The following is a 19,156-nucleotide window of genomic DNA, read 5'->3' as shown; positions in this document are numbered from 1 at the left end:
TGTGCCGGGCACCAGGGGCACAGGGGCAGGATGTAGACTCCCCTCCCCCAGGGGTGCTCTCGGGGCGGGGGCAGGCATGACAGGGCTCTCCCAGGAGCCAGACCGGAACCGTGGGGACAGGCACGCACTGGCCATCGACACGAGGCTCGAGGCCTCCGGGAGAAACGTGAGTGAACGCTTCGGCCCAAGGACGGCCACCAGAATGACGGCTGTCCCCAGAACCCGTCCCGAAGGAGCTGGGTGTGGGCAATGGGGACTTCTGAGCACGGGGTGCTGAGGTAGCCTTGGGGGCCAGGCCCTGGCCTGCGCTCAGAGCTGCTGATTGGGCTCCACCCTGCAAGGGGCTCCTAGGGGTCCTCTCTACAGGATGGGGGCTGAGAGACACATCTGGGGCCTGTGCTCAAAGGGGCGTGAGGGCGACGGGCTGGGGCCCGGGGTCCGGGACCGAACCCGTTGGAAAGGCCACGGACAGGCAGGGGGCAGGCCGGGGACCCCCAACAGCCCGCATCCAGCTCCCCAGCCAAGTCTCACACACACACACACACACACACACACTCCTCCACGGCCGATGCGCCCACCTTCGTCACCCGGTTCCAGGGCTTCGGGAACGAACAAGGCGTGATTCCAGTCACATCAGAACAGCCTTTATTGAAGTCGAGCAGCGCACGCTGCAGCCTCCCGCCCGCCCGGCCCGTCGCTCGGGGCCCCGGAGTCGCCTGCCGGCCGAGGGGGCGGCCCTCCCGCGGGCACGTGTCGCTGGGCTCCTCGGGGAAGGCAGTAGGTTGTATAGTTATCTTCCGAGGGGGCAACATCACTGCCCTGAAACCACACAACCTACTACCTCACCCCGCCGGTGCCCGGGGAGCGGGAGGCTCCGATGTCCCGCCACTGCCCCGCGCCCAGCCCCGGCCCCCGCCCGGTGGTCTGCGGCCACCGGAGCCGAGCTGGAAGGCTGGGCAGGTGCAGGGCAGGAGTGACGACGCAGATGGCCCGTGGGCTTCCCCACACACAGTGAGGCCCACGCCATCCACCTACGAGCTGTCGGGGGCGGGGGCGGGGGGGGGGGTTAGGGAGCGTGTGTCCCCAAGGGGCCAGACTCCGGGGAGCCTTCCTCCCGCCTTCCTGCCTGGAATGGCGAGTGGGGAGGAATGGGGCGGCCTCGGCCTCCCTCTCTGGGGGACGTCCCACCGCTGACCAGAGCCCAGACGCTGAGCCGGGCAGGCTGGGAAGGACATGGCGGGGGGGGGGGGGTGTGCTAAGGTCGCCCGTGGGAGTCCCTGGGGGCCAGCCCCGCAACCCCAGCCAAGTCTCAGCTGCCCCTCGTCCTTCTGGGTCCACGGCCGCGCCCCACTGGTGCCCACGGCCGGCCACGGGGGCGGCTCTCAGTGCAGTGTAGGGAGGGGGAGGGGGTCGGCTTTGAGCCCCGCCCCGCTCTGGACACTTTACACGGTATCATCTTCAATCCTCATTGGTCCCCATTTCACAGACGGGGGAAGTGAAGCCCAGAGGTCAAAGGCGACCTGCCCAAGGTCACACGGCAAGTGGAACCTAGGCCTGCCCGACTTCCTGCCCGGCGGCCACCGCCCCCACCCTACCACGGCCGCTACCCATCCCCAACCTGCACCCGGATCTCCGCCCAGCCAGGGTCCCGGGTGCTGTCCATCGGCGAGATTACAGCCACTTCAGGAAAGACAGTAGATTGTATAGTTACCCAGAGCAGGGCAGAGCCCCAAACTATACAACCTACTACCTCACCCCAAAGGACCGTCGGTCGTGACGCAGGGACGGGCTTCGTGGCTTCAGAGGCACCTCCTGGAGGGGGCGGGAGAGCTGTGGGGGGGGAGGGGGGGGCCAGGCCGGCGGGCGCCGAGGGCTCAGGGACTCCGGCAGGCAGGCCAGCAGGGGCCCCGGGCACCGCGTACTCCCCAGAGCCGCCGCGCAGAGGGGGTCCCGCAGGAGAAAGCCACCAACCAGAGGAAGAAGGAGAGGAGACAGAGGGAGGGGACAAGCACTGCAGTGTGGCTTTGGGCGAGCGCTACAGGTGACTGATCACTCCCATCCGGACGGAGCGGCCACCGTGTGGCCAAGGGACATCTGCTGCAAGGGTGACACTGGAAGGCTGTCACTTAGAAGCCAACATGTGGCAAAAAGGTGCCGTGTCCTCCCGGCCGCCCGCCCTCTGACAGCACAGCCTCCCCTCTCTGGCTGCCCGAGACGCGCGGGTGGCCTCAGGGCCTGCTCCCTCCACCCACTGGGCGGCAGCGGGGGGAGGGGCGGCCTTCCCCATTGACTCTGGTCAGTCCGGTCCCGCTGTTCCAAGTGACCTGAGCTGTCCCCACTTTGGGAGACATCCCAGGACGCGGTTCTTTCTTTCCAAAGGGACCTGGCTCCCCTGGGGAAGGCAGCCGGGGCACAACCGTAGGCCCTAGAGGGCTCGGCATTCAGTGCCCGGAGGCACAGGCGGCCTGGATAAATGTCCACCGTGGCCGCCACCTTGCCGGGGGCCCCCAAGGAAAAGCTGGTGAGGCAAGGACTACTGTCAGCCCACCTTGTAGGTGAGCAGACTGGGGCCCAGAGAGGTAACCTCACCTTCACGGGGTCACACAGCTGACAGGCGGCAGAGGGGAGGTTACGACATTCTGCTTTCCGCCCAGCGGTATAAGGGCTCTGAGCTTCCTTCCACACCCCTCCTAGCAGGCTGCCTCCTCCAGGCAGGCCCCAGGCTGGGCCATGCCATTTGGCCCTCACGGGTCTGGTGAAGCTAGGATTACGGATCCCTTTTTGCAGTGAGGAAACGGAGGCTCAGACCGGTGGGGGCCTCGGCCCCATGTATGTGGTGGGGGCGGGGGGGCTTGCTCTTGGGCTCTGCCGGGCTTGGCTTTTTGCCCCCTGCTGCTGACGGAGGTCTCATGCCCGGCCCCTAAGCACCCTGGGCGCCCGCCCAACTGCGCTGTGGGGAGACTGACCGCTGTTGGCCTCACTGCTGAGGAGAAAAGTGGCCAAGGCTCCCAGCCCAGGACTCCCCCGAACGTCCCAGGGGGAGGGACCCCGAGCACGGGCTCTGGGCTCCAGGGTCGGCCGCTGAGACACCCATGTGCTAAGGCTGCAGGGAGGGCCCAGCCCCAGCTGGGAGACACAGACGGCACAACAGGCCGGGCCGCGGGCCGGGCCCTGCGGGGTGGGGACAGACAGGGAGACGGGAAGAGACCCTCATCCCGGTCCACCCTGGCGGTCACCACACGTACCCCCGCTTCATCCCCGCCCTCCAGCCCAGCCTGAGAAGCAGGTCGCTCGGCTTCCTTCGTTCTCCCTTTGTTCTTCTCCCAGGCTGGACTTACCGAGTGGCCTCTTGGGCCGGTGGCGGGCGGCCGAGGCACATCAGGATTGCAGTCGAGGGCTGGTTCACGGCTGGGCAGAGCCAAGGGGCTCCCTCAAGGATTCCTGGCCCCAGAGGCCCTCCAGGCAGGGTGAGCCCGAGGGTAGCAGGTGCACCTGAGAGACAGAGCCGAGCACCCCGCTTGCATCCGCTCTCACAGACCAGGGCTCCTCCGGGCCACGTCCGGTAACCGTCAAAGGTTACAGCGTCACAAGCGCGTGGTGGGTGGGCAAAGCGCGTCGCCTGGGGGAGTGTGCCGGAGGTGGCAGGAAAAGGAGGCGTGGCTTCGGGTGCAGGGCACGGCTTGGGCAAAGGTTTGGCAGTGGGACCGTTAGATCTCCGTCCAAGGACCCTCGTGGCTGACGGCAGGACCTGGAGACGAAGGGCAAGGGGACAGCTCCTCAGCCAGACTTCCAGAGCAAGGACGGCGGCAGAGGTGGGCGGTGGGACCGGGGGTCACCCGTGCCGTCGTGTGAGTCACTGGGCGTGCACCCACGCCAGCCCCAGTCTGAGGCTGGGGCCACAGACTCACCGGCCTGTTTCCCGTAGGATGACCGGGCGAGGCCTCCCGAGGGCTCAGGCTGGGTTGGGCAGAGCGGGGGCGGGTGGCGGGGGGGGGGGGGGCCTCGCAGGGTGGAGACCGCCTGGGCCCAGAGGCCCCGCCCTGACACCCACTCACCGCGAGGAAGGCCGACCGTGTACAGAAGCCCCCTTCCGGACACCGCTTCTCGACCTGTTGGGGATTTAGAGAAAAAGTAACAAGGATCAGGTGTGGGAGAAACACGCCCGCGGCCGCTCTGTGCCTCCTGCCCGGGCACACCCCACCAACCCTCACATCCCGCACTCCAGTGCCAGGGACACGCTCCCCGCAAGGGCCTGGAGACAACGGCCTCCGTGGCCGCCGTGAGCTGGACGACTCTGGGTCAGAGAGGACCGAAACCAGGGCTTGTCCCTGAATGGTCAAGACCACCGATGTTCCCACGCCAAGCTGGCACGGATGTTCTGGGGCCTGGAGTAGGGAGGACCCAAGAGGGAGGAGCTGAGGTCCCCGCTTTCCAGAGCTCTAGGCGGGCGGGGGCTCCTGCCCTGTGGCAAGCAAGGCCTGGGGTCCTCCCAAGAGCAGAACCCCGAGGAAAGGGCTCCCAGGACCCGGCCTGAGGCCTCAGCCAGGACTTGCTCGAAGGATCACAGTCCCCTCTGGTTCTGGCCCATTCCGGCCAGGCGACCGTTCGGGACTGGCGTAAAGGGCGGGTGGGGGCGGGGAAGCCAGCAAGACATGTCCTCCAAGGAAAAGAAAAATGCCCAGGGCAGGCCTCCTCTGAGCCGCCCGGCCCATCTGTCTCTGTCCTTGCTTGTTCTCTGCCGGGGACGACAGCCCTGCTTGTCCCAGCTCCTTGCCCACGAGGGCCCCATCTCCCGTACCATGGGCCTCTCTCACTGCCCACCCGGAAGCCTCGGAAGGCCCCCAAGGGGAATCCCAGCTCTGGGACCAGCTGTGCTCACGTCTGCGAGACCCGGCCCTGCGGCAGGTGGTGCTGTGGGTGGGAGCGGTGCCCACGGAGGAGGCGGGAATCCACTCTCCCCGGGGGCCTGGGGCGTGTTTCCTGCATACTCAACAGCCTGCTTCAAATTTCTCTAGGTGACCAGGAAGCAGGTATCGTGACCCCCAGCAGGGTCCCCACTCTGGCTCTGCCCTTACCAAAACAGAGCTCACCTAAAACGCGGCTTTCTTTAGCCAACAGCTCTGGAGAGGGGGTTTTTTGGGTCAGGGGCACGGTTTACATTTCTGGGTGGGTGACCCATGTGCAGAGACATTTCTGAGCTAGCGGGGAAAAGGCCCCAACTCGGGGAGTCTGAGCTGGAGGGGAAGACTGGCCGGGTCCACCTGCCGGGCAAGTCCCACGAATCACCAGCGCCCTCGGCCTGGGGAGGAATCCCGAGACAGACCAAAGAGACCCTTCCCCGTCAGCCTGGAGGAGGGCTGGCGGCAGGGGCAGGAGCGCACTGTGAACGGGGCTCCCTGAACAGGGCTGCGGGGGAGAGTGGTGGGCAGCGGCCCCGTCCCAGTCCCCCTCAGTGTCCGCTTGTGGGCAGGGTGCTGGGCGGGCCCCGGTGGGAGGGGCCGGGCCGGCCAGGGACAGGTGTGTGGGAGGCCTCGGCAGGCAGGTGGCCCTTTCAGGGCTGGGCGGATGTCTGGAGCAAGGGAGGCAGACAGACGGTGTCACCCCGCAGTCACCTCGGGCTTGGCTCGGGGCCACTGAGAGCCGGGAGCCCCCCCGTGGCTGCCCCCCGCCACTGCCGCCCCGATTAGGTTTCTCCCCATAAAGCGGCCAGTGTTTCTGCTCGGCAAGCCGTGCCAACAATGGAGTCTGGGAAAAAGCTGTGGGGGTGGCATCCGGGGGCCCGGGCAGTGGCGGGCGGGGCGGGGCGTGGGTCTGTCCCTGCAAACACGGCCCATAAAGTTCAGGAGACATGCGTACCAGGCAGTCTGACCGACGTGCGCAGGGGCCGTGTGCCCACTGTGGGCCTGGTGTGGCCAGGAAGCGGGGAGCCAGCCAGACCCTCACCTCCGGCACACAATTTATGGGGCGCCGAAACTCAGCGACGAGGACAAATTATTTTGAAGTAAAATTCTTAAAATGAACGCAAAAATACCCATGACGGAAAAACCTCCAACCTAAAGACAACTCCTCCGCTCAGGGAGTATGAGGCCCGGTGGCCTCACGGCCCCCAAAAGCCTGTCTGGGGGGGTGGGCCTGCAAAACCAGAGCTGGCCCCAGGCTCTTTCCACGGCCGCGCTTCCCTCTGGGCCGCAAAGGCCACACAGGTGGGTGACGCCTCCAGACGGAGCCCCGGCCCCAGCCCTCCTTCTGTCTCAGGGCCCCAAAGCGTTCTCTCGTTGGCACCTTCCCTGTCCAGCTTCCCCCACGGCTGTCGCCTCAGAAGACTGTCCCGCTCCAGCTCCTTGCTTTCCTGTCCCCAGAGGCCTCCGAGCTGGCGTGGTGAAGGTGGCCAGGCCTGGGGAAATGAGGGCTCCCCAGGGCAGGGGCCGGGCCTGCCGTGATGTCCTGAGCCTAGAGGAGGGCCAGGCATACAGAGGAGGCTGAACCGTCACTGCCACATTTGCCCGAGTTTGGAGGTCCCAGAAAGGACCACTTGGGAAGCCGGGGGGCTGGGGCTGGCGCTGCCCGGGGAGGCTGGCCAGCGCTGCAGACACACTTGCATCCCCGGGGGCCGTGGGCAGGTGGGAGGAGCGGACAGCTGGCTCGGAGGTCCACCGGGTCACGGTCCGGGCCCCCTGCTCTGGCGGCGAGCCGTGGGCAAGTTGGTACCTCCGGCCTCAGCCGCCCGCCCCGTAGAGTGGGACCCGGATGCCGGCGGCTGTCAGAAGGAAGGGCAAGGTGCCTCTGTGCCCGGGAGAAGGCGTCGGCCGGGGAGGCTGTTCTGTCCAGGGTTCGCTCAAACTCCAAAGGGAAAAGCACGAACGCAGAGCCCTCTCTGATCCCGAGCGTGTCTCCGTCGGGTGTCAGAGGCAACAGCGTCAGCCTCAAAGGCGCACGCGGACTTGAAATGTTCTCAGTTCGGGCCACAGTCTGGGTCACGAGGCGAGGAGCAGGGGTAAGGGAGGGGACCGGACGCACCCGTACCATTAGAAACACCCAGCACGAAACCCTGCCCCGCAGCAGCACACCTGGCGGCCGCCCCCTCCGAGACGGTCGGTCGTTCCGCTGCGGGGCTCCCGGCTCCTCCAGGAGGCTCTGCGCCTGGCCTGGCGTGGGGCCACCATCCCGTCCGGCAGGCCTTCCCCAGAGGGAGCCGGGGCGTGAGCAAACCTCACTTCACGGTGATGGAATGTTCTCTCTGGGAACCGCGAGGAGAGAGCGTCTGGGAAGGGCCTGGGGCAGCGTCCAGCGGCCTTCCCAGCCTGAAGGGCTTGGCTGGGCCACAGGTGTCTGGGGAAGCCGTCTCGCAGCTCCGGGGCCCTGCCCTGCTGCACGCCTGCTTTCTACCCCTCGACGGCGCGGAACTGACCCTCGGCGATGCAGGGAACACAGGCCGGGGCTCGCCCCCACGGCGCCCGCGTTACCCCGCATGCTGCCTGAGAATCCGCACCAGCCCCTTTAAAAGGCGCCTGCTCTCCTCAAATGCCATTCCCTCCTCTACGAGGACGTTTCTACGAACCTCCTCTAGGAGGTCCACTGCCCTCCGACGGCCTCACGGCTGGGTACCACGGGTGGGCATCGACGCCCGGCAGGCCGGCGGCTCCCTTCCACCTGCCGAGGCCGGTGGAGTCCCTGTCCCTCCAGTGAACGGGCCCAGGGACAACCGCGTCTCCCTGATATTGCTCCCAGGCCCCGCAGCCAAGGCTGCCCGGATGCCGTGCGCCCACTTCCTGCCCGACCGACTCCCCTCTGTAGGGCGCTCCCTCTGACCCACTGGGTGCCGTCAGAGGGGCAAGCTTGAGAACGCTGTGCGCAGAACGAGAGCAGGAGGCACGGGAGGAGGCCGGAGGCTCTCTGACGAGGAGGGAGACGCCTGGTCGCTCCCAGCTCCGGAAAATGCCCTTCAGGGAAGCCGAGGTTCGGGGGATGTGGGTCCCGCGGAAGAGAGGACTGCGTAGGGCAGCGGGCTGGGCTGGAACGGGCTCACCCCCAGCCTGGTGCACCGAAAATTCTCAGCTGGCCCCAGCCCCACGGGAAGCCCGGCTGCAGAGCTCACCTCCTCCAGGAAGGCCCCCGTCCCTGCTTCCTGAGGACGGGCAGTAGCTGCGTCCAGAGCGGAAACCTGACCGACCTCCATGAGCCCCGGGCCCAGCCCGAGGCCCAGCCAGGGAGCCCGGAGGCTCCTCAGGCAGGTAAGGGGGCAGGGCGGCTGGTGCAGGACTGAGGGGGCCGCTGGTCTCCCCAGCGTGGCCTGAAACAGATGGGGCCCTGGTCACGGCGGGTCCGGGGAGCCCATCCCCGCCCACTCGGGCGAGCGTCATTTCTAGAACTGTCCGTGTCGGCCCCGTGGCTGCCAGGACTCCCTCCAGGAGCATGGCTTTAATTACAGCTCTTCTGGGCTCTGGTCTACAGCATCTCCGTCTGCTCGTCAGGGGAGGCTGGGGGGTGGCGAGGGGGCCGGCGGGCTGGGTGAAGGGCCGGGGTTCCCGGACGGCCTTGCCAAGACTCTGGCTGGTGCCAAGCCCAGGGCAGCCGCGGCCAAGGCCGGGCTGGGGCGGGGGCTGCTGCTGGGCTCCGTCCAGGCCACTCGGGGCAGGCGGGCGGGCGGTGGTCTCCCTCCCTCCTCCCCCGCCGGCCACCCGCCCGCCTGCCTCAGACACAAAATGGCGGAGGGCTGCGGCGGCCATTTTGTGGAGCCCCAGAAAGACAAAGGCAGCCAATAGCCCGGGGCAGGGACGGGCCCCGCAGCGGCAGGGAGGGGTAACGTCCACTCTGGAAGTGCGGCCGCCTGTCCTGCGTGGAGGCCCAGGGGGACCTGGCCAGAAAAAGTTGGGGGGGGGGGCAGGCAGTGCCTTCTCTGGAAGCTTCCTCCTGCCCAAGCTCCCGCCACCCTGAGCTTACCCTCTCGAGGGGCTCCGGGTGGTCTGGGGAGAAGCTCTTGCCCAGGGCGGTGGCTCTGACGCTCTCCCGCCTTACGGAGGAGATGGCCCGGCTCGGGGCGGCGATGCGGGGAGGCAGGCGAGAGTGTAGGCTCATGGCCTCCTTCCACAGGAAAATCCTCCTTTGCCCCAGACCCTCGAAGGGTGGTCTTCATTTGCCTGGCGGCGGGGCGGCCTCTGACCAGATGGCCGGAGGGGCTGGCCCGCATTCCGGGGACATCCCAGCACATCCCACCCCGGGGTCCAGGCTGCCGGCTTCTCCCTGCCCATTGCTGGCAGGCGCAGGGACAGCTGGCAGGACCGGCCGTGCCAGGGCAGCGCCGGGGGCGGGGACAGCGGGGAGACCGGCCCCAGCCCCTCCCCGACCTCCCACAGCACCCAGGGCCCTGCCCGACGGGACCCCGAGCCGCGTCCCAAACCTCGAGGCTCCTGTTCTGCCTCCGTCCGGTGACAGCCCACCTCCTGTTCGTGTCCCCTCTGGGGAGCCCCTGCCCACGTCCTGTGGGCGAGAGGCGCTGCCCCATCAAACGCCCGCTGGACAGGAAGCCCCCTCTGCCGCACCGCCCGATGGGCGGTGGGTACACCCCAAGGGCCCACGTCTTTCCGACTCTGTGCTGCCCGTGGTCTCCGCACCTTTAGCACGTCTCGCTCCGAACCCCAGATGGAAGGCAGATACACGCAGGACCGCTCCGGGGGCCCTGGGCCCAGGCACAGGCCACCCCTCCCTGCCTGTGCAGAGGCAAAGCCTGGGCCCAGGCCAATCCCACTTTACAGATGGGCAGACTGAGGCCAAGGGTCCGGGGAGACGGTCCTCACTCTGATCCAGAGGCAGGGGCAGGGCCTGTGTCAAGAAATAAGACAGCGGGGCGCCTGGGCGGCGCAGTCGGTCAAGCGTCCGACTTCAGCCAGGTCACGATCTCGCGGACCGTGAGTTCGAGCCCCGCGTCGGGCTCTGGGCTGACGGCTCGGAGTCTGGAGCCTGCTTCGGATTCTGTGTCTCCCTCTCTCTCTGCCCCTCCCCTGTTCATGCTCTGTCTCTCTCTGTCCCGAAAATAAGTAAACGTTGAAAAAAAAAAAAAAAAAAAGAAAAAGAAATAAGACAGCGAAGGGCGCCTTGGGGGCTCAGTTAGTTACACGTCCGACTTCGGCTCAGGTCGCGATCTCGTGACTTGGGGGTTCGAGCCCCCGCGTCGGGCTCTGTGCCGACAGCTCAGAGCCTGGAGCCCCTTCAGATTCTGGGTCTCCCTCGCTCTCTGCCCCTCGCCCACTCGCACTCTCTCAAAAATTAAATAAACATTTTTTTTTTTTTTTATAAAGGAACAAGACAGTGGGATTGGGAAGGCAGACCCACACCTTTCCTACAGGGTGGCTGCTACCCTAGGCCACGGCACGGCATGGAGGGCAGGTGCCACGGTCCCCATCACCTGCGTAACCACGGCTGTCCTGATTACACATGCCGGGTGTGAACAAAGCGGTGTCCTCACTGAGGACCGCTCCCGGGAGCAGATTCTCCGTGGGAGCTGCCCCACGGGGATGAGACAGCCTCACAGCCCAGGTCCGACCCCCATTTACCCAATACTGCTGCAAACGCGTCCCCCTTCCCGGGCACGTGCTCCCCATCGGACACGCGGCCAACGCAAACCCCCAGCACGTGCGACATGCCAGGCGCAGACCTGCGTCCATCCCGCTGAGGGCCTCAGTCAGTCCCCGTTACAGCCTGATCTGCCGAGAAGGGACCAGCACAGAGAGGCTAAGGCACTTCCCCACGCTCACACAGCCAAAGACAGGCATCCTGTGCCTACGGCACTGGGGAGCGGAAACCCACGGACGTCTCCGCTTACGGAGCCCGGGTCACACAGCTGCTAAGAAGGACCGGACTCCTCTGTACTTGGGGGACCCTAGGAAGCCCCACTTCTGAGATGTTTGCCTTCTCTTCCTCAAGGTGACGGGGTGTTGCGGCGTCCCCGATTCTCCGAGGCCGGCAGGCTAGGTGAGCGTCGGTGGTGCTGGAGAAGAGAAGCTCGGACCCGAGCACGCCGGAACAGGGACAGCAATCGGGCTGCTGAAGAGTGGAAGCCTCTCTTTTCCCACCAGAGCCGGCCAGCTGGCCTTCCAGCACCGTAGTGTCTGGGGAATAAGGCCTCCAACCAGGGGGGGTCCGAGGCCAAGCGTCCAGCCAAGCCCAGACCTGGGGGAAAGTGGCACTTTGGGTTGCACCCTATCGGACAGTCTCTTTCGACACCCCCCAGCCCACCCTGGGCACCACTCCGGTGAGGGCCTGAGCTGGAGGCCCCGGCCCCGGCCCCCTGCCCGCCCCCCCGGGGAGGCTGCCTCTTAGGATCCAGCAGCCCGACAGCTCAGGGGGACCCCGACGCTTCAGGGAGGCCACACGCTCCTGGAACCCAGACAGACGTGCTTCTCAGCAGGTTGGGGCCAGGCCCCTGCTCTGCTGCTGGGCGGCCTTGTGGTCTGGGGCTGGCCCCTCGACCTCCCTGAGCCTCTGTCCCCTCCCCCCCCCCCCCCCCCGGGGAAGTGGCACCGAGACAACCGCCCAGCAGGGCCGACAGCACCAGCGATGGCACTGGGGGGAGGGGCGTCCAGCTCAGGGCCTGGCACCAGAACGGGAACTGAATCGCAAGTCGCTTTGCCCGGTGGAGCTCGAAGAGCAGGGCTCTCCCGGCTCTCTCAAAGAGCAGCAAAGCGTTTGCTGCTTCCTTCTCTCCTCACGTCTCAAGGTTAACCATTCCCGGCCAGCGCGCTGCTGCTCAGAACCAGTAAGAAGCACCGAATGAAACCCGTCATTCTGCATTCTGTACTTTCACTGGGACCAAAAGACCAGACGCAAGGTATTTTTTAAGGCCTCAACTTCCGAGTGAATCAAGGCTGGCTGGACATTTAGCGTCAGACTCGGGTCAGCCCCGGAGCAGGCAGATACGGCTCCTCGGCGTGGCTCTGCCGTGGGGTGTCGGGCCCGTGACCCCAGGCCTCACTTTTCCGTGAACCCCCGTCTGTGTCAGCTTCGGAAGAACACGGCAGCCGGGGTGCCGGGGAGGGCAGGGCCACGTCCCTTCAGAGAGCAGGCCACCACTGGGAGCCGAGCAGAGGCCCGTGGCTCCTGCCCTCACCGGGCGTGGGGGAGACACTAGGGGCTCAGTGCAGGGGAAGGGACTAGAGACGGAGGGAGCCTCCCGTGCCCAGACCTCTCCCCATTCGGGGCCAAGTCTGGGCACACCTCAAGGAGAGCAGTACTGGGTCAGTTCAGAAAGAGCCCACTCACCAAGTCACCGTCCCCCCACAAACCTTTGGTGCCCCCAGCCCCGCGTCCTGAAGGGGCTCCATCATCCCAACAACCCCCCAGGGCCACAGGTGAGGCCAGAGCTGGGCTATTCGCAGCCCCCGGCCTCCGTTTCTAGCTGGACAGAATGGAGATGATGAACCCCACCTTGCTGGTGATGCTGGGGCTACAGGAGGGCGTGAGTGCACGCGGGAGGGGCGCCCTCCCCTCTGGCCCGGGGCATGTTCTCACCCCTGCAGTGAGTGCCTGGGCTGTAAGGTCATCCTGGTGACCACTCGGGCTCTGGATGAGCACAGAGCAAGCACCTGCTGTATGCATCGGCCTGGGCTTCTGTCCCCTGCACAGTATGGGGGGGGGGGTACAGGTCCTGCCCCGGGAGAGCCCGCTCCTCCAGGCCTGTCCTTCTCCGCCCACAACCCTCCCCACGTCACCTGGGCCTCGGCTACTGTGTACGGACCCCCTCGTCCTGGTCCAAGAGCCCTTCTGGCCTCCCGGGCGGGCCGGCCCTGCCTCCTTCGACCTCCGCCCACGGTCCTGGGGACACACCCTCGCGGCCTCCTGCTTGTGTCTGTCAGGGCTTGGGGACTCAGGACCCGAGTCTGGTGCCCGCGTCTGTGTGAGGAGCGGACCTCCGGGGGCCTGGGTTTCGTTTGGGGCCTGGAGGCTACCTGCAGCCAGCGGGACATCGGGGGATGTCGCAGCGTGCGCCCGGGAAAGCACCTGGACCAGATGGCCCTGGGCACAGCCCAGGAGGCCCTGGGGCCATCTGGGACCAGCTGCACCCCCAGGCCACCCCCCCCCCCACCCAGCTTCCTGTCGCTCTGCTCTGTGTCTCCTCTCTTCCTGTGCCCTGCCCTGCTTTCTCTCTGCCTCCACTCTGTCCTTCCCCTTCCTCTGGTAACCCCCCCACGTCCCCCTTTCCCTCTGTCCCACGTCCTCTGGGGGCCTCCCCCTCTCCCCACCCACATTCCACCCCCCCATCTCGGGCACCGGCTGGCGCCCGCTCTGCGTGCAGACACAAAAGCCCCGGGGGCCGCGTCTGCAGAGTCTTGCGGGCAAGCTGGACCTATAAACACACGAGGCCCAGATGGCAGAGGGGTCCTGAGCCCAGACACAACAGCCTGGGGTCCTCTCCACCCAGACCCGGGAGGCAGGCCTGCCCCTGGCCATGGCAACAGCGGGGGAGGGGAGGGGACGCCTGTCTGGCCCACATGGCCCCACTGACTCCCCAGGAGGCTGGAGGCAGCCGAGTGGGTCCTGCGGCCTGCACCGCGGGCCGGCTCTCGGGGGGGGGGGGGGGCGGCGCGGGGCGTGGGCAGGGGGCCTCTGGGCACGACAGGCCTCCGCCAGGGCCACGAGGCCGCCAGGATAGGGAGTGGCAGGCCGGGGCCCCCTCACCTGCTGAGCCCCTGAGCTCTGCCCACTCCACAGACACTTCCAACAGTCCCCAGCAGCTGGCCCGGGCCCTCCCACCACGGACCCCCGAGGCAGATGGCGCCTTGCAGAAGGAGCTTCCCTCGGCTTCTGTGCAGAAGGGAGCCAGAGAGACGGGCCTGAGTCCAGCTTCCCGGGGCCCGGCTCCTCTGTCCTCCACTAGCCTCCACGCGTGTTACGTGCGTGCGCGTGTCCCGCTCCAGACGTGCCCGGCCCCGGGCGGTACCTGGGGGGAGGGGGAGCCCTGACTTTCGATGTCCAAGGTGCTGCACTGACCTGAGGGTGGTGCACGGTCAGTCGTCTGAACGTCAGGGGTCACTTGCAGAACAAGGTGACGGGCCGCAGGGGTGAGTCCTGGAAGGAGAGAGATGCTATGTGAGTCTCGGGAAAGAGCCCCCCAGGATACGTGCGGTGCCCTTGCCCCGACCCACCCTGCCCGGAGCGCCTGTGAGGTCACCTCAAGGGCCCCAGCTGTGACCGTGTGCCCCAAACACTGGGAACGGAACACCCCGATTTTCCGGGGTCGTCCGTCTCTGGGCCGCAAACGTGCGGACTCGGGGCCAGAGACAGACGTTCGCCATCAGCCTCGGCAAGGCCTGATGGCTCGGCCGGGGCCCCTCACTGCCTCTCTCTCAAACTAGGCTTTTTGGGTTGGGGACAGTCAAGTGACAGAGCGCGTGAGGCGCTGGCGAGGATGAGGGGACCACGGCCGTGCCGAGTGTGAGGGAGGGCCCTCCTCTCCACCCGCCCTGGTCCAGGGCTTTGGGGCATCCTGGAGCGTCAGCCCCAGGCAGCTCTCTTGGGATCACTGGTGCAGAAAACGCTCTCTGAACGTCACTTCCTGCAAGGGATAGTCTTTTCCTCTTTGCTTTGGACGCTAGAAGTTCAGAGCTGAATTTACAGGTCCCCACCGGCAACCGGCAGACTTCTACACATGACTTGGCTTCGGCTAGGCCTAACTTCGAGTTTCCCTCTGCCCTAATTTCCTCAGCCGTTTGTTTTTATTCTTCTGCATCGTCTGTGTTGCTCGAAGCTTCAACGTAAACGTACGCACTTTTTATAGCTCTACGCCTACTTATTTACGTGGCAGGACAGAAGCAAACGGAACGTAAAACACCCTCGTTCCCTCTCTGCCCGCGAGATCAGTGGGGGCTACGTGCAGAGGCTTCATCTTTACAAGGGGTGGGTTGTGTCTGTTCCCAAGCCAGACCCCCCGCCCCGCCCGCTTCTTGGCCAGAAAAAGAGGCTCCCTCTTCCGCTTCTGTTGGGGCCGAGGGGGACAGAACCCCAGGGAGAGGCCACGGCTTCCCCGAGACCGCACGGCAGCGAGGGCCAGGTGGGGCTGGGCCCCAGGAGGTTTGATCTGGATACTGGGGCCCAGTCCCCTGCGATGGCGTGGCCACTCCCGTGAGCCCTCAGGGCTGGCAGCGGCTGTCCCAGGCGGAGTGTGGGTTGGGAGGCGCCGTTCCGGAACACTGCAGAAGGCGCGGACAGAGAGCCTCGGGGGAAACAGCCAGTCTGGACCCCCGGCCGGCCCTACGCAGCCCCTGCCACGGGCAGGTGCAAACAGACCCGGGACCGCCACACAGAGCTGCTCAGATCACGGAGACCTCTCCCCACGTGGATGTCTCCCCGAGGCTGTGGAACTGACCGGAAGCCTGTGGCCGTGGCCACGGCAGGCCTGGGGTCCGGCTCCCGGGGCCCGGAGACCCTCCCGGCTGCCTCAGAGATGCTGCCGACAAGGCCCCTGGCCGCTTGGGGCGGAGGCTGCCCACGAGTCCTCACGCTGCCTCAATTCACCGTCTCCCCTCCCGCAGCACCAGAACACGTAAACGGGAAATAACGGAGGGAGGGGACCGGACCCCGCTGGGCTGCAGCACGGAAAGAGCCCGGCACGGCCCAAACACCCGGAGAGTTTGCTGCCTTTGAGCGAAGTATAAACCACTGTGCTTCTTGGCCGCGTCCCGCGTGCAAAGACTTTTGTCCCATCCCCTGGGCCCTCTCACTGAAGCCACGCGTGCTCTGGGATTTACTTTGTGTCCCCAACACTCCACCAGGAAGAACACCTACCCTGAGTCTTAGGGATGAGTAAACTGAGGCCGCAAAGGGGCCGTCCAGCCTGCCGGCTCGCAGCTGGGGCCGGGCGCGCCCGTCACCCCCACCGCCGCAGGTGCCGACGGTCAGAGCTGGCTTAGGAGAGTCTCTGTGCCGACAGCTTGGCCCTCCTGGCCCTCCCTGATCCCGTCTGCTTCGAGGAGGCGACTCGGAGACTCGGGCCGCAGGACTGAGAGGCACGGGCACACGGCAGGCCAGGGAATCCCATGCTCTGCGCACACCTCACTTCCGCCCTGGAAGAAGGATCTCATCCACCCGCCAGGGCCCAACGAATCCCTCAGGAGCTCTGGGCAGGGTGGGTCCTGCTGCCAGAATCTTCTGAAAGATGGGCCCACGCTCCCCTCCTGGCCAGGCGGCCCGCCTCCAGGGCTGCCTCTCCGCCCCGGCCCAGGACAAAGACCATCTGCCCGGGCCACGCGGTCCTGGAGTGTCTCCCAAAGGCCACGATGGGTCCCGCTTCCGTGGGGGTGCTCTGGGATGAGGCACGTCCCAGAAGACACAAGGTGACCGAGCAATCAGCCGGGCAGGCCCTGGGGGCACGTGGCCCCGAGAACGGGACAGGGCTCAGCGTGACCCTCCCCGCCACAACCACCCACAGAGGGGCCGGGCCCACCGCGCACCGCGGGCAGGTGCCGAAGCGCCCGGAGGTTACCGACTGCAGGGAAAGCCTCGTCTGACCGCCCTGGTCGGGACTCCCACCCAAAACTGAGCCCCAACCACAGGCTTCCTTGCAGCCCAGCCGCACACGGCTCGTGTCTGCAGGGAGAGGGCCGACGGTGAGGTTGCCATCACGATGTCTCCACCCCCTTGCTCCAGCCCTGCACTGGCACCTGCTGTCCCCTGGGCCCGGAACGTCCTCCTGCCATCAAACACCTATCCCTATACCCATCGTTCAGGTCACTCTTCCAGGGATGCCGCCTGGGTCAGAGCGGTCTGGGGGTCCCCTGCAATCAGCTCACAGAGTCCCGCCCTGCCCGCCTCCCCCAAGGCCAGCAGCTCTGCAGCAGGAACCATCACCCCTGCAGCCTCGCACAGACACAGCCTCGCCCCTGCCCGGCACCCAGGATGACGGCAAGCGCCCCCCACTCTTGGAACATCGTCTGCTAGCTGGGACTCAGACGGTGTAGACAGGTCTCTGGGTCTTTTCCCAGTGAGCCAGTGAGAGGACACTCCAGAACGGACGGAGCAAAACATCCGGCCCAGGGTGACTCCGAGGCCCAGCTCAGGCTTGTGTCTGGGGTCGCAGGCTCTCCGGAAGCAGGACTGGCACCCCCCCCCCCCCCCGTCTGTGCATATGTAACGGGAGACCCAGTCCAACTCTCCGAAGAAAGAAACAGACCCACTCTGCCTCTGCCCCAGGCTGGGCGTGGACGGTGGCCTGGAGGAGGAGAGTCCCAGCACCGAGTCCCAGGTGCTGGTTCCCTTCCACACCCTCCTCCCCGGCCCTCTGTCAGCGCCCCCAGGTTCCTGAACATGCCTAGGCTCCCACAGGCCCCCCCCCCCCCAGGTGCAAGAATGTGGCTGCTCTGTCCCCTCAGGAATGCGACCTTCCTGGGACCCTTCCTGTCACCTGAGCAGGTCCTACCTGGAGCCACCAAGTGGCTCGTAGCCCTCCTGGCAGAGGCCCTGGGCAGTGGGTGTCATGGGACTCTTAAGGCTGTCAGAGGCCAGAGGGGACCTGACTGCTGCTCGGTTCCCAGGGATGTGCTTGGACTCCCAGTCCCCAAATGCTGGGCGGAGCCCCAATGTCACCCCTTGACGGAGACCTACAGGAGCTCGTGACCCCGATGCCCCAACCGTACGCGGCGTGGACTCAGACCCCCGAGTCACACAGCTCTGGGTTCTAATCCTGTTTCTCCTAGCTCAGCCTCAGTTTCCCTAGCTGCAAGATGGGGCTTCTGACCTGGAGCAGCTCACTGTCCCGTTTTACAGCAGGGGGGCCATCCCCGGGAGGGGACTGCCCTGAGACCACACAGCCCTTGCGTAGCGGGCTGGGACGCCCTCCCGGCCTCTCCTACCAGCAGGATGGGGCCCCCCGCCTGTGCACTGATGTTTGAGAACCCCAGGCCCACCTGCCCGAACCTACGAGATACCCCCGGGGCTGGTCGGGAAATCCCTCGGGCGAGGCTGTCTCTGACACCCTCACCGGGAGTTGATGGGACAGTTGCTCTGGGGCCTGCCCAGGGAAGGAGCCCCCAAAACAGCACCAGGGAGCCAACAGAGAAGGCAGCCACTCTTCCCTCTGGACGGCGAGCAGGGCAGGGGCTCACAGAGGGGTGCTCCCACACCACCGTGCCCGCAGGCCCAGCAGTCGATGCCCCCTTTTTGCAAATAGCCCAATTCAGTATATCCGGGGAGCTGGGGGAGGGTCCCCCCCCCCCCCGTGCCTGTTCTGGACGCACAAGGGGTGTGAAACTTCTGTCCTGGCAGGTGAGTAGGGCTCCAGCTACAGGAGCAGGTGTGGCTCTTGGCCCAACCCTTGAGACACAGGAACCACACGTGGCCATGGCTGGAAAACTCTCTAGGACGGCTGCCCACGGGGGGGTGATGTGAAGCCAGGATGCCCCTTCCAACTTCAGAGCAGCACTGACAGCATGCTCTCCCCCTGGGATACTCTGTGGCTCCCATATCCTTGCACCCACTCTCCCAGTGACGGCACAGAACAGAGGGCTGAGTGTCCCCCGGGGACCCACTCAGGGGAGGCCCCAGCGGGCACCGGCACACCGAGGCACTCTTCGGTCTTCCCACCTTCACTCTGCTCGCTCCTGAGCTAGACAGCCCTTGTGTGGCCTGCCCTCGGTGCCTCTAAATATCTGCCGAGTCCAGCGTTCCCCCTCTGGGCTGTCTGAGCCTTCCGACGCTGTCCTCCATCAACAGGCCGGCCCACATGGTGTGGGGGGCAGGGAAGGGTGGCAGGGGCCCCCGCCTGTCTCAGGGTCACTAATCAACTCCGAGCTTGGGCCCCCAGGTTCCAGAGGTCACAAGGCAGGTTGAGGGGAGCGTGGGGAGCCGGCCAGATCTACTACCTCTGTTTGGGGTACGGCTCCAGGCACAAGATCATCCTCTCTTGCCCTGTCTCCTCCTGGGACGTGGGAGACACTGCCTGCCTCCCGGAGCTGTGGCCCGCGTTTCAGGGGACAAAAGCAAAAGTCACAAGCCCGGGGCTGGCTTGTAATGATGCCTACCACTGCTCCCCTTCCGGGCCCCGGAACCACCCAGGGGCCCTGTACTGCGACCCCGTTCCCCCTCAGAGCCCGTGCCCCATGGTGCGGTCACTCGGATGACGGGGCGGCCCAGGCCACCTTGGCAGCTTTTTCTCTTGCATTTCTGTCAC

The 19,156-nt window shown here is 66.2% G+C and overlaps 1 long non-coding RNA gene across 1 annotated transcript; it reads right to left on the bottom strand.

Moving 5' to 3' along the window:
- Positions 1-603: 603 nt before the first annotated feature.
- On the bottom strand, positions 604-14,272 carry LOC115518802. Its single transcript, XR_004343918.1, has 3 exons — positions 13,984-14,272; positions 4,056-4,109; positions 604-3,748 (listed from the first exon to the last, which is right to left on the bottom strand). It is a non-coding gene; the product is annotated as an uncharacterized LOC115518802 (long non-coding RNA).
- Positions 14,273-19,156: the final 4,884 nt, after the last annotated feature.

The sequence above is a fragment of the Lynx canadensis genome, chromosome B4 (assembly GCF_007474595.2).
Source record: "Lynx canadensis isolate LIC74 chromosome B4, mLynCan4.pri.v2, whole genome shotgun sequence".
Classification (NCBI taxonomy): Eukaryota; Metazoa; Chordata; class Mammalia; order Carnivora; family Felidae; genus Lynx; species Lynx canadensis.
This window is presented reverse-complemented; position numbering and strand designations above follow the sequence as displayed.